Here is a 14477-nt window from a genome sequence, read left to right on the forward strand (position 1 = left end):
AGAATATTTTTAAATATCAAAGACTTTAAGTCAAAACTCCAGCGGAGCCGCCTCCTTGGGCTCAGCCTCCTCCTCTTCCTCCACATCTGCATCAAAGTCTACAGTACCAAAATGGTGCCGCAAGTAAGTAACATTTCAAATACCACAAAATAAAAATATATTAAACTCAACAATATGTATGAAAAAATGCAAAATGCACATATCCCATAAATTCACATTTTTTCACGCACGCCAAAAATCCCATTTTGGCCCAAAACATATTCTTTAAACAAATCCTTGCCACTATCCCAGATAATGGCCCAAATCAAGAAAACCATCATTTTCCTAGAAAATGGATCACAATAACCTCAAACAAAATCTCGCCATTTTTCCAGAAAATGGCTCGTATCCAACATCCAAAACCCGTTCCAATTCTTCCATGCACCATGATCTTTCCTAGGGATCATCCGCACACTCTGGCTCCTGTGCCACACTGCAGGTAACGACTACGCATGTGACACCTAAACGAGCGATGCCCAGTCTCGCGCCCAGCACGTACCTAGACCAGGCCATCCTCTAGTCCCCACCAACCTAGGGACCACGAAGTCGACATGACAGTGTTACCGTATCGTGCGATCCGGTCGTCGCCCAGCGACAACCCAAGGGATGTCACTCAGTATTATCCACTCCCGAGTGACCAGAGGAGCTCCACTGAGATAATACCTCATCCCGGCTTGGGGTCGTGATACACATGCACCTAAAAACCCATTTACACTGATAAAACCAATTTTTCTCAATTTAATACATGAACATGAATGCACCATGCAAGTACACCTCAAGACACAATTTATCCAACAAATAACAATATCAACAATAACAAATAACTCCGTCCTCAAATCCATCCGACCCTCGACTCCTCGGACTCAGTCCGGAATAACCAACTAGCTAATGAATTTATTGTAAAATCATTAATATATTTAAATCTAAAATAGAGTTTGAAAAATACTTACAACGCTATATGATAATTTTTGAAGGATCAAGGAGTTGCAAATGGCAGAGAAAATGCAACGTAACAGTGTAAAATACATTGTGGCCGTGGGTTGTAAAATACCCACTTTCAAACGGGGACAAACCAAGACTTGGGATTGATAGGGAATGGCCTAGAAGTGTTTATGAAGCTAATGGAAGTGAGAGTTGGCCGTGGGTGGCGGTGGAAATGGCGATGGAAGCAAAACAATGGCAAAACAAAGATGACCTCGTGGGAGCTGCTCCGACAAATGATCGGAGTTGCAAATGGGTGGTTTAGGATGGCAAGAGGTAGGTGATGAAGTGGTGAAGAGATGGTGGCCGAAGGTGGAACGACGGCGGCGAAAAAGCACAAAAACCGTATGTCTTGGAGGAGCTCGTGCCAGCTAACTGTGGCTCAGATGGAGGTGAAACTTGGTGGGGAGGTTCACCAGTCGGAGGGGAAGAAAATTGGGTGGGTGGTGTAGGCCATGGTGGCCGGACGGAGGCGATCTGGGCTGAGAAGAAAAACGGCGATAGTGAGGAGACAGGGAACGTATCACGCGAGGGAGAAGAACGACAGGGGAGAAGAAGGAAAAGAAGAAAAAAGGAAAAGAAAGAAAAGAAAAAGAAAAAGAAAAGAGAAAAGGAAAAGAAAGAAAAGAAAAAGAAAAAGAAAAGAGAAAAGGAAAAGAAAGAAAAGAAAAAGAAAAAGGGAGAGAAGGAAAAAGAGAGAGAAAAGATGGGGAAAAGAAATGAGGTCCAATCCTCATCTCTAGAGTCCAGAAATTGATCCGACGAAAACAATTTTAAAAGTTATAAAACGACTAAATTAATTTAAACACCACATCAAGATAAAATATAATAAATAATTAGTAAAAACTAACAAATAAATTTTAAATCCAAAAACAAACTAAAATAAATAACACAGCAATTTAAACTCAAAATGATAATTAATATTAAGAAAGCTCTACAAACAAATATTACAACTAAATAAATCTAATTAAAATATGATAATTTAAAATAAAAGAACTAATATTTTAATTAAATTAAAATACTCCTTCAGTGAAAATACACATAAAAACGGGGTATCACATCCTTCCCCCCTTAAAATAAATTTCGTCCTTGAAATTTGCAAGATCAAACTCTAACTTGAAGCAAGCCACATGATTCCACTGAGACCAAGTTTAAGAAACGTACCGTCATTTACTCGAACAAATAGGGATATTGCTCTCTCATGACTGCTTCTCTCTCCCAAGAGAAATCTTGAGCTAACGGATCTCCCCATGCCACCTTTACCAGAGGTATCATCTTGGATCTCAACTATTGCTCTTTCCAATCTATAATCTGCGAAGCAACAACCTCATAAGTAAGATTCGGTTCGAGCTAAATACGCTCTGGGTCAATGAAAAGCAGCTCTTGTTGTCCAAAACTCTGCTTCAAGGATGATACATTGAAGACATCATGGATTTCTCCAAAATATTTTGGCAATGCAATTCTATAAGCAACGGGCCCTACCTTCTCCAAAATCTGAAAGGGGCCAACATATCTCAGATCCAGTTTCCTACTTGTACCAAAACGCTTAACTCTTTTCATGGGAGATACTCTGAGATAAACCCAATCACCTTCCTCAAAAGATAACTCTCTCCTCCTTGTATCTGCTAAACTTCAACTTAGTACCCAATACTGCCTGCAAACTTTTCCAAAAATGAGATGTGAACCTTGGGTCCCGATCCAATACAATACTCTTCGGTATGCCGTGCAACTGCACTATTTCTTTTACGTACAAGCGAGTCAACTTTCACAAGGGATCAATATTATTAACAGGCAAGAAATGAGAACTCTTAGTTAACTGGTCAAAAATCACCCAAACCGTGTTCTTTCCACTAGGAGTCCTCGATAAGCCCACTACAAAATCTATCGTAATGTCGTCCCACTTCCACTTAGGAATAGGGAGGGGTTGGAGCATACCAGCGGGTCTTTGATATTCGGCCTTGACTTGACGACATGTGTGACATCTCTCAATATAGAAGGCGATATCCTTCTTCATCCCTTCCCACCAATAATTTTTCTTCAAATCTCGATACATCTTCATACTGTCAGGATGAACTAAATAAGGGGCCGCATGAGCTTTTGCCATAATTAGCGCCTTGAAGTCCGAATCTTTGGGGATTACTCTACGATCTCGGAACTAAAGAATTCCATCCTTATCCATACTATAATGCAATGGTCCTCTAGATTTTCTGACTCTTTTTCTAATATCTAGAAGCTTCGGATCCTTCCTTTGAAGAGTCTTCAATTCCTCAAAATCAACAACTCGAATATCAAGAATTGGAGATAACACTTCCTCTTGTTGAGAACTTTTGATAAGGAGTCTTCTCATCCCGCAAAGTGATGAATCCAATACTAACGATTCAGCTTCATCTTCCAAGTGCGACTTTCAACTCAAAGCATCTGCAACTATATTTGCCTTCTCTGGATGATACTTGATCTCGCACTGGTAATCACTGATTAACTCTAGCCATCGCCTCTGCCTCATGTTCAGATTCTTCTGAGAAAACAAGTGCTTCAAACTCTTATGATCGGTGTAGACTTCACAAACTTCTCCATACAAATAGTGCTGCCAGATCTTAATAGCAAACACAATTGTAGCCAATTCTAAATAATGCGTCGGATAATTCTTCTCATGATCTTTCAGCTAATGCATAAGCAACAACCTGTCCCTCCTACATAAGAACACATCCCAATCCAAATTTAGACGCATCCCTAAAAACTACAAATGGCTTGTGCGGTTCTGGAAGTGCCAATACTGGTGCAGTTGTCAATCTCTTTTTCAATTCTTGGAAACTTTTTTCGCACTTGTCTGACCAAATAAATTCTGCATTCTTTCTGGTCAAAGCAATGAGAGGTTCGGATAAGCGAGAAAATCCCTCCACAAATCTTCGATAATATTCTGCAAGTCCCAAGAAACTCCGAATCTCACGCACGGTCGTTGGACGCTGCCATGACAAAATAGCTTCCACCTTGCTAGGATCAACAGCCACCCCATCTCGAGAAATTACATGTCCAAGAAATTTAACTTCTTCCAACCAAAATTCACATTTGCTGAGCATTGCATACAGTTGATGTTCTCTTAACTTCCCAAGTACTAAAATAAGATGATAAGCATGTTCTTCAAAATCTTGGGAATAAATTAAAATATCGTCAATGAAAACCACCACAAAGGAATCTAAATAAGGTCGAAATACCCGATTCATTAAATCCATAAAAGTTGCAGGGGCATTGGCTAACCCAAAAGGCATCACGTTAAATTCATAATCCCATATCTCGATCTAAAAGCAGTTTTGGGTATATCCTTTTCTCTTATTCGCAACTGGTAGTATCCAGATCTCAAATCAATCTTTGAGAACACAGCTGCTCCTTGAAGTTGATCAAACAAATCATTGATCCCTAGGAGAGGATACTTATTCTTGATGGTCACCTTATTTAGTTCTCGAGAATCAATGCACATTCTGAGAGTAACATCTTTCTTTTTAACAAACAGCACTGGCGCACCCCATGGTGAAGTACTTGGTTGAATAAACCCCTTATCTACCAATTCTTGCAACTGAACCGTCAACCCTTTTAATTCAGTTGGTGCCATACGGTAAGGGGCTTTATGCACAGGGGCTGCTCCAGGTTCTAAGTCAATAACAAACTCCAATTCACGAATAGGGGGTAGCCCAGACAAGTCATCCACAAACACGTCAGCAAATTCTTCCACAACTGGGATATCTACCAATGACTTCTTCTCAAACGGCGTAGACACCATTTGGACTAAGAAGGCATCTGCTCTGCAAGCAATCTCTCTTTTCGCTTGAATTGCCGATCTGACTACCGGCCTTTCCTTTAGCTTACTTCCCGCAAATTCTAAATAATTACCATCTGGGAGCTGAAAGCTAATTACTCGACTTCAACAATTAATACTCGCAGAATATCGATATAGCCAATCCATCCCAAGGATAATATCAAATCCCAGCAGCTTGAATACCACAAAATCTGCATTAAGAAACCTTCCACCAAAATTCAAAGGACAACCCTACGCAACTTTGGAACACCACACCACTTCGCCATTTGGGAGAGTCACTACTAATGATTTTGACAAAGGTCCCATAACCAGATTACATATCTGAGCAAAAGTGGAAGATACAAATGACTGAGATGCACCAGAATCAAGCAAAGTGCAAGCATAAAATTCATATAAACGGACTCTTCCTGAACCAATCACATTAACCAATGAAATCCCAAACAAAGAAGAAGTCACATCACACCAAAAATCAAATCCATAAGCAAACTAGATCCATACCTGTAATCACTCCAGCATCGTGGGTCGCTGGTGCCTCATCATCAACCTCTCTGGGTGTAACAACATATACCTGAGCCTGCACTACTTGCCTCTGATTAGTTCTTCCACCACGTCGACCTCCAAGGCTTCCTTGAACTGGACTAGGACACTCACGAGCAAAGTGTCCCTGCTGGCCACAATTATAGCACCGAGCCCCACCTGAAGGGCACTCACTCACATGTGCTCTATTACACCTTCTGCATACTGGCACCCGTCCTCCCATACGCACTCTCGAGGCTGCTTGTGGTCGAGTCCCAGTCCAGAACTAACTTCTGAGGTGAACCAAAACTACTTCTTTTGCCAGTAAAACTCCACCTCTTTTGTCCTGGAGGGAAGCCTATACTCAAATTAATCTCTCTCTTTGCAAGAGTGGCCAAGTCAACTAAATCCTGAAAAGTGGTAATCCGGTAGTAGACTATCATTCTGCATATATCAGGATGCAGACCATCTTGGAAACACTCAGCCTACATCTCCTCCGTAGCAATGAGATGAGTAGCAAATCGCCCAAGCTCTATAAATCTTCGGGCGTACTGTTCCACGGTCATACTTCCTTGGACCAAGCTTGTAAACTCTCTTGCTTTTCGCCGCCTCACAGAAGCGGGAAAGAAACGATCATTAAATTCTTTCTTGAAGCGCTACCAGGACACAGCGGCAAAGGACCCCAGTTCTGACTTTAACATTACTCTTTTTATCTCCCACCATTCAGAAGCAGTGCCTTGCAACAAATAACTGGCATAAAGTACTTGTTGCGTCTTAGATGGATATGGGCCAAATGTGACTTTTGGCGTGATATTTGGAAAGGGTTTGTTTTTGGGCCAAATGGGATTTTTGGCGTGCGTGGAAAAATATGTTTTTATGGGTTTTACGCATTGGCATCACTTCATCCATATTGTTTGAGTTCTATATGCTTTTATCTGGTAGTGTTTGGATTTTACTTACCTGCGGTACCATTTTTGGTTCCGTAGATTTTGGTGCAGGATTCGAGGAGGAGGAGGAGGCTGAGCTCGAGGATGCGGCTCTGCCGGGGTGCTGAAGTTTATGCTTTGTATTTATTTTAAAACTATATTTGTGTTTTTATAATATTTTAATTATGTATGTTTTAAACAGCTTGTATCATATTAAGAAAATTCTAGTACTTAGTTATATGACTCTCGTTATCCGCTGCGTGTTTCTTCGTGCACATATGTTGCTTTTGCACACACTTGGCACTCGTCGATAGGGTGGTGACCCGGGTTGTCACCATTCGGACGTCTCGATTTTTCCGTGTCCGTGCATGGGGATTTGGGGGCGTCACAACATGATAACATAGAACTCATAAGATATTAAAACACAAACATGGAACTAGGTAAACTAGCCTTGGCCAAAACATATAAGCACAAGAACATGGAAAATCATCACTTAAGTATACTCCAACTTCATCCAAAATGATTAGAAATCATAGCATAGTAAAACAAAACATGAAATCATAGCATTTTATCAAGATCCAAGTTACTCAAAGTAGGGTAAAGATGAATCATCAAAGGTCTTAAAATATCAACATTATTTTTGTGATACCCCGTTTTTATGTGTATTTTCACTAAAGGAGTATTTTTAATTTAATTAAAATATTGGTTCTTTTATTTTAAATTATCGTATTTCAATTGAACATATTTAGTTGTGAAAATTATTTTGTGGAGCTTTCGTAATATTAAATATCGTTTTGAGTTTAAATTGCTGTTTAAATTATTTTAATTGGTTTTAGGATTCAAAATCTTGTTGTTAGTATTTATTAGTTATTTATTATATTTATAGGTTTTAAAGTTGCTTTCGTTGGATCAGTTTCTGGACCCTCCATTTTCGGATTACATAGTTGCCTTAGGAGTACTAGAAGTGATGGTCATTGGGAGACTAGTGCGGGTATGATGGAATCGCCTATAGGAGTAGACAAGAGAGAGAAATATGATTAATTATTTGGGTGTTAATGATGGTATGTTTCTCCCAAATGTGTTATGAGTTGTATCTTATATCCTGCTTTGTCAATGATGTTTCACCTTACAAATTTCGAGAACGAAATTTATTTTAAGGGGGGAGGATGTGATACCCCATTTTTATGTGTATTTTCACTGAAAGAGTATTTTAATTTAATTAAAATATTGGTTCTTTTATTTTAAATTATCGTATTTCAATTGAACATATTTAGTTGTGAAAATTATTTTGTAGAGCTTTCGTAATATTAATTATCGTTTTGAGTTTAAATTATTTTAATTGGTTTTAGGATTTAAAATCTTGTTGTTAGTATTTATTAGTTATTTATTATATTTATAGCTTTTAAAGTTGCTTTCGTTCGATCAGTTTCTGGACCCTCCATTTTCGGATTACATAGTTGCCTTAGGAGTACTAGAAGTGATGGTCATTGGGAGACTAGTGCGGGTATGATGGAATCGCCTGTAGGAGTAGACAAGAGAGAGAAATATGATTAATTATTTGGGTGTTAATGATGGTATGTTTCTCCCAAATGTGTTATGAGTTGTATCTTATATCCTACTTTGTCAATGATGTTTGACCTTACAAATTTCGAGGACGAAATTTATTTTAAGGGGGGAGGATGTGATACCCCATTTTTATGTGTATTTTTGCTGAAGGAGTATTTTAATTTAATTAAAATATTGGTTCTTTTATTTTAAATTATCGTACTTCAATTGAACATATTTAGTTGTGAAAATTATTTTGTAAAGCTTTCGTAATATTAATTATCGTTTTGAGTTTAAATTATTTTAATTGGTTTTAGGATTTAAAATCTTGTTGTTAGTATTTATTAGTTATTTATTATATTTATAGCTTTTAAAGTTGCTTTCGCTGGATCAGTTTCTGGACCCTCCATTTTCGGATTACATAGTTGCCTTAGGAGTACTAGAAGTGATGGTCATTGGGAGACTAGTGCGGGTATGATGGAATCGCCTATAGGAGTAGACAAGAGAGAGAAATATGATTAATTATTTGCGTGTTAATGATGGTATGTTTCTCCCAAATGTGTTATGAGTTGTATCTTATATCCTGCTTTGTTAATGATGTTTGACCTCACAAATTTCGAGGACGAAATTTATTTTAAGGGGGGAGGATGTGATACCCCATTTTTATGTGTATTTTCACTGAAAGAGTATTTTAATTTAATTAAAATATTGGTTCTTTTATTTTAAATTATCGTATTTCAATTGAACATATTTAGTTGTGAAAATTATTTTGTAGAGCTTTCGTAATATTAATTATCATTTTGAGTTTAAATTATTTTAATTGGTTTTAGGATTTAAAATCTTGTTGTTAGTATTTATTAGTTATTTATTATATTTATAGCTTTTAAAGTTGCTTTCGTTGGATCAGTTTCTGGACCCTCCATTTTCGGATTACATAGTTGCGTTAGGAGTACTAGAAGTGATGGTCATTGGGAGACTAGTGCGGGTATGATGAAATCGCCTATAGGAGTAGACAAGAGAGAGAAATATGATTAATTATTTGGGTGTTAAGGATGGTATGTTTCTCCCAAATGTGTTATGAGTTGTATCTTATATCCTGCTTTCTCAATGATGTTTGACCTTACAAATTTCGAGGACGAAATTTATTTTAAGGGGGGAGGATGTGATACCCCAGTTAATTGTGTATTTTTGCTGAAGGAGTATTTTAATTTAATTAAAATATTGGTTCTTTTATTTTAAATTATCGTACTTCAATTGAACATATTTAGTTGTGAAAATTATTTTGTAAAGCTTTCGTAATATTAATTATCGTTTTGAGTTTAAATTATTTTAATTGGTTTTAGGATTTAAAATCTTGTTGTTAGTATTTATTAGTTATTTATTATATTTATAGCTTTTAAAGTTGCTTTCGCTGGATCAGTTTCTGGACCCTCCATTTTCGGATTACATAGTTGCCTTAGGAGTACTAGAAGTGATGGTCATTGGGAGACTAGTGCGGGTATGATGGAATCGCCTATAGGAGTAGACACGAGAGAGAAATATGATTAATTATTTGCGTGTTAATGATGGTATGTTTCTCCCAAATGTGTTATGAGTTGTATCTTATATCCTGCTTTGTCAATGATGTTTGACCTCACAAATTTCGAGGACGAAATTTATTTTAAGGGGGGAGGATGTGATACCCCATTTTTATGTGTATTTTCACTAAAAGAGTATTTTAATTTAATTAAAATATTGGTTCTTTTATTTTAAATTATCGTATTTCAATTGAACATATTTAGTTGTGAAAATTATTTTGTAGAGCTTTCGTAATATTAATTATCATTTTGAGTTTAAATTATTTTAATTGGTTTTAGGATTTAAAATCTTGTTGTTAGTATTTATTAGTTATTTATTATATTTATAGCTTTTAAAGTTGCTTTCGTTGGATCAGTTTCTGGACCCTCCATTTTCGGATTACATAGTTGCGTTAGGAGTACTAGAAGTGATGGTCATTGGGAGACTAGTGCGGGTATGATGAAATCGCCTATAGGAGTAGACAAGAGAGAGAAATATGATTAATTGTTTGGGTGTTAAGGATGGTATGTTTCTCCCAAATGTGTTATGAGTTGTATCTTATATCCTGCTTTGTCAATGATGTTTGACCTTACAAATTTCGAGGACGAAATTTATTTTAAGGGGAGGATGTGATACCCCAGTTTTATGTGTATTTTTGCTGAAGGAGTATTTTAATTTAATTAAAATACTGGTTCTTTTATTTTAAATTATCGTACTTCAATTGAACATATTTAGTTGTGAAAATTATTTTGTAAAGCTTTCGTATTATTAATTATCGTTTTGAGTTTAAATTATTTTAATTGGTTTTAGGATTTAAAATCTTGTTGTTAGTATTTATTAGTTATTTATTATATTTATAGCTTTTAAAGTTGCTTTCGGTGGATCAGTTTCTGGACCCTCCATTTTCGGATTACATAGTTGCCTTAGGAGTACTAGAAGTGATGGTCATTGGGAGACTAGTGCGGGTATGATGGAATCGCCTATAGGAGTAGACAAGAGAGAGAAATATGATTAATTATTTGCGTGTTAAAGATGGTATGTTTCTCCCAAATGTGTTATGAGTTGTATCTTATATCCTGCTTTGTCAATGATGTTTGACCTCACAAATTTCGAGGACGAAATTTATTTTAAGGGGGGAGGATGTGATACCCCATTTTTATGTGTACTTTCACTGAAAGAGTATTTTAATTTAATTAAAATATTGGTTCTTTTATTTTAAATTATCGTATTTCAATTGAACATATTTAGTTGTGAAAATTATTTTGTAGAGCTTTGGTAATATTAATTATCATTTTGAGTTTAAATTATTTTAATTGGTTTTAGGATTTAAAATCTTGTTGTTAGTATTTATTAGTTATTTATTATATTTATAGCTTTTAAAGTTGCTTTCGTTGGATCAGTTTCTGGACCCTCCATTTTCGGATTACATAGTTGCGTTAGGAGTACTAGAAGTGATGGTCATTGGGAGACTAGTGCAGGTATGATGGAATCACCTATAGGAGTAGACAAGAGAGAGAAATATGATTAATTATTTGGGTGTTAATGATGGTATGTTTCTCCCAAATGTGTTATGAGTTGTATCTTATATCCTGCTTTGTCAATGATGTTTGACCTTACAAATTTCGAGGACGAAATTTATTTTAAGGGGGGAGGATGTGATACCCCATTTTTATGTGTATTTTCACTGAAGGAGTATTTTAATTTAATTAAAATATTGGTTCTTTTATTTTAAATTATGCTATTTCAATTGAATATATTTAGTTGTGAAAAATATTTTGTAGAGCTTTCGTAATATTAATTATCGTTTTGAGTTTAAATTGCTGTTTAAGTTATTTTAATTGGTTTTTGGATTTAAAATCTTGTTGTTAGTATTTACTAGTTATTTATTATATTTATAGCTTTTAAAGTTGCTTTAATTGGATCAGTTTCTAGACCCTAGATGTGAGGATTGGATCTCAGTTCTTTTCTTTCCTTTTTCTTTTTCTCTTCTTTTTCTTTTCTCTTTTTCTTTTTCTTCTTTCCTTTTTCTTCCTTTTCTTTCTTTTTCCTTCCTTTTTTCCCTGCTTCTGTTCCGTGTGACCCAGCCGCTCCCCCTCCCTTTCCGTTTGTTTTTTGTGCCGCCCAGACCACCGTCGTCAGCCCGCCGTGCAGTGCACCGCCCCCACCGGTCTACTCCCCTCCGGTCGTTGATCTCCTTCCTCAATTTTCAGGCCAACCCATGCAGTCGTTAGCCGCCACGCATGGCTGGAAGTCACGGTACCCTTTCCCTCCAACTCCGTCGTGTACCACCCTTTGCCGTCGCCGTTGCTTCCATTTTCTTCCCCACCCACCGATGACCTCACCCCTCCATTTTCAGCCCCTCCAAATGCCACCGTTAACTACCACGAACACCACCCAACCGCACGGTTTTGTGCTCCCCGCACCGCCGTGCCTCCGCCATTGGCCACAACTTCTTCACCACATCATCATCGGCATCCCAGCTACCTAACCCATCCAACCCCAGCTCCGATCCGTCATCGGTGAAGCTCAACCAACCCACTTCCCGTTTTGGGCTTTTTGGCCTTCCACCGTCGTTTTCGCCGCCACCCATGGCCAGCCCTCACTTCCACTAGATTCATAAACACCTCTAAGCTATTCCCTATCACTCTCAAATCTTGGATCATCCCCATTCAAAAGTGGGTACTTTACAACCCACGACCACAGTGCTTTTGCGCTGTTACATTGCTTTTCTTCCGCCTTTTGCAGCTTGTTGATCCTCTGAAAATTATTATATAGTATTGTAAGTATTTTCCAAACTCTATTTTAGATTTAAATATATTATTGCTTTTACAATAAATTCATTGACTGGTTGGTTATTCCGGACTGAGTCCGAGGAGTCAGAGGTTGGATGGATTGAGGACGGAGTTGTTTGTCTATTGTTGATGTTGAGTTTTGTTGGATAAATTGTATCTTGAGGTGTGCATTGCATGGTGCATTCATGTACATGTATTAAAGTGAGAAAAACTGGTTTTATCAGTGTAAATGGATTTTTGGGTGCGTGTGTATCACGACCCCAAGCCGGGATGGGGTATTATCTCGGTGGAACTCCTCTGGTCACTTGGGAGTGGATAATACTGAGTGACATCCCCTGGGTTGTCGCTGGGCGATGACCGGATCGCACAATACGGTAGGGCTGGCGAGGACTAGAGGATGGCCTGGTTCAGGTACGCGCTGGGCATCACTCGTTTAGGTGTTGTATGAGGATATTGTGATCCATTTTCTCGAAAAATGGTGGTTTTCTTGGTTTGGACCATTATCTGGGATAATGGAAAGGCCTGGTTTTAAAGGATATGTTTTGCGCTAAAGTTGGAATTTTTGGCATGCATGGAAAAAATGTGAATTTATGGGACGTGTGCATTTGGCTTCTTTTCTTGCATATTGTTGAGTTTAATATATTTTATCTTGTGGCGTTTGGATTATTACTTACCTGCGGCACCATTTTTGGTTCCGTAGATATTGATCAAAGGTTGAGGAGGAGGAGGCTGAGCCCGAGGAGGCGGCTCCGCCAGATTATTGACTTGGAGTCCTTTATATTATAAGTTATCTCTACTAGTTTGTATGTCTTGTAATTTGGTTTGAAACGATATCTGAGACTTGTAATATTTTATTATGTGTACTTTAAACGAGTTTGTATTTAAACAAAAATTTTGGTACTTAGTTATAAGACTTTTATTATCCGCTGCATGATTTTATTGTATACTTGTTGCATGTATACACACTTGGCACTTGGCGATGGGATGTGTGACCCATATTGTCATCATCCCAACGGCTTGATTTCCACGTGTCCATACGTGGGAGTTGGGGGCGTCACAATTTTCCTTAAAACCGAAACATGCAAGGGATCTTATTACCATTTTTCATCACAAACCGATTCACGTTAGTCATTCAATAATCATATTCCAAGTTCAAGTAAGTGTATTCAATCAGACAAACAAGAATAGCAACCAAAGTAATAGAAACAAACAGAAGATTTACACAAATGTATACATGCATTAACCAAAAGGAATTTGAGTTTATACTTACCAAAAATCCATGTAGAATAGCAAATAGCAAGCTATAAATCAAAGTGTAACTAGATAGAATGTCTGTGAGGCTTGAGTGTGTGTGATTGTTAAGAATACCATTAGAGTTTAAACACCAATAGAACATTTGACTTCTAGGGTTTTTGAGTGAAGAAATCTTTCATTTTTCTTATGTTCTTCATAACTCAAAATAGGGTGAAAAGGCAAGTAGTTGGCTGAATACATGAAGGATTTGGACTCCTCACACATCGTCTAGCATTCCGAAGGAAATGGTAGTTAGAACTACAAAAGTGAGATTTGAGTACAAATCTTAGCAAGTTAATAAAGAACTTAACTAATAGTTTAAAGATGCATGTATGACAGTAAAAGCACGAGTGCGTTAACATACGTACCAATTCACATGTATCTGCACCTACTATGGAAAATGTAATGTACGTATCCCGTGTCTGGTATTTGCATCACTATGAGTACATATAACATGAAATTGAAAGTACACCATGGGCATTAGTGCTTGTCTTTGCTCTGGTGACTTGTTTATTAGACTCCATTTGAATCTTGTTTATCTTTACCTTATCAACCCAATGGATTTCACACTAATTTAGACACTCCAATGTGAACAAATGAGTTCCACCATAATATTACCTAATCCTATCATTTAGGGTGGTGATAAATGTAAACAAACTTAACTGACTTGAAAATTCTATTTTCAAGACACACTTTGTACTTGAGACATGACATGACATGACAAGAAATGATAGAAGACCTGACGTAACATAACATGACATGTGTGTTAGATGAATGATATGACATAGCATGAAATAGAGAAACATTCCATGACATGGCATAACATGAAATAGACAAACGTTTTGTGACATGGTATAACATAAAACATACAAATATTCTGTGACAAGGCATAGCGTGTAGTAGATAAACATTGCGTGACAAAATATAATGTATAACAAATTATAAGGTGTAACAAATAAACATTGCATGAAAAAATATAATGTGTAATAGATATACATGTAGTGACATGGCATAGCA

Source organism: Carya illinoinensis, chromosome 10 (genome assembly GCF_018687715.1).
Source record: "Carya illinoinensis cultivar Pawnee chromosome 10, C.illinoinensisPawnee_v1, whole genome shotgun sequence".
Lineage (NCBI taxonomy): Eukaryota > Viridiplantae > Streptophyta > Magnoliopsida > Fagales > Juglandaceae > Carya > Carya illinoinensis.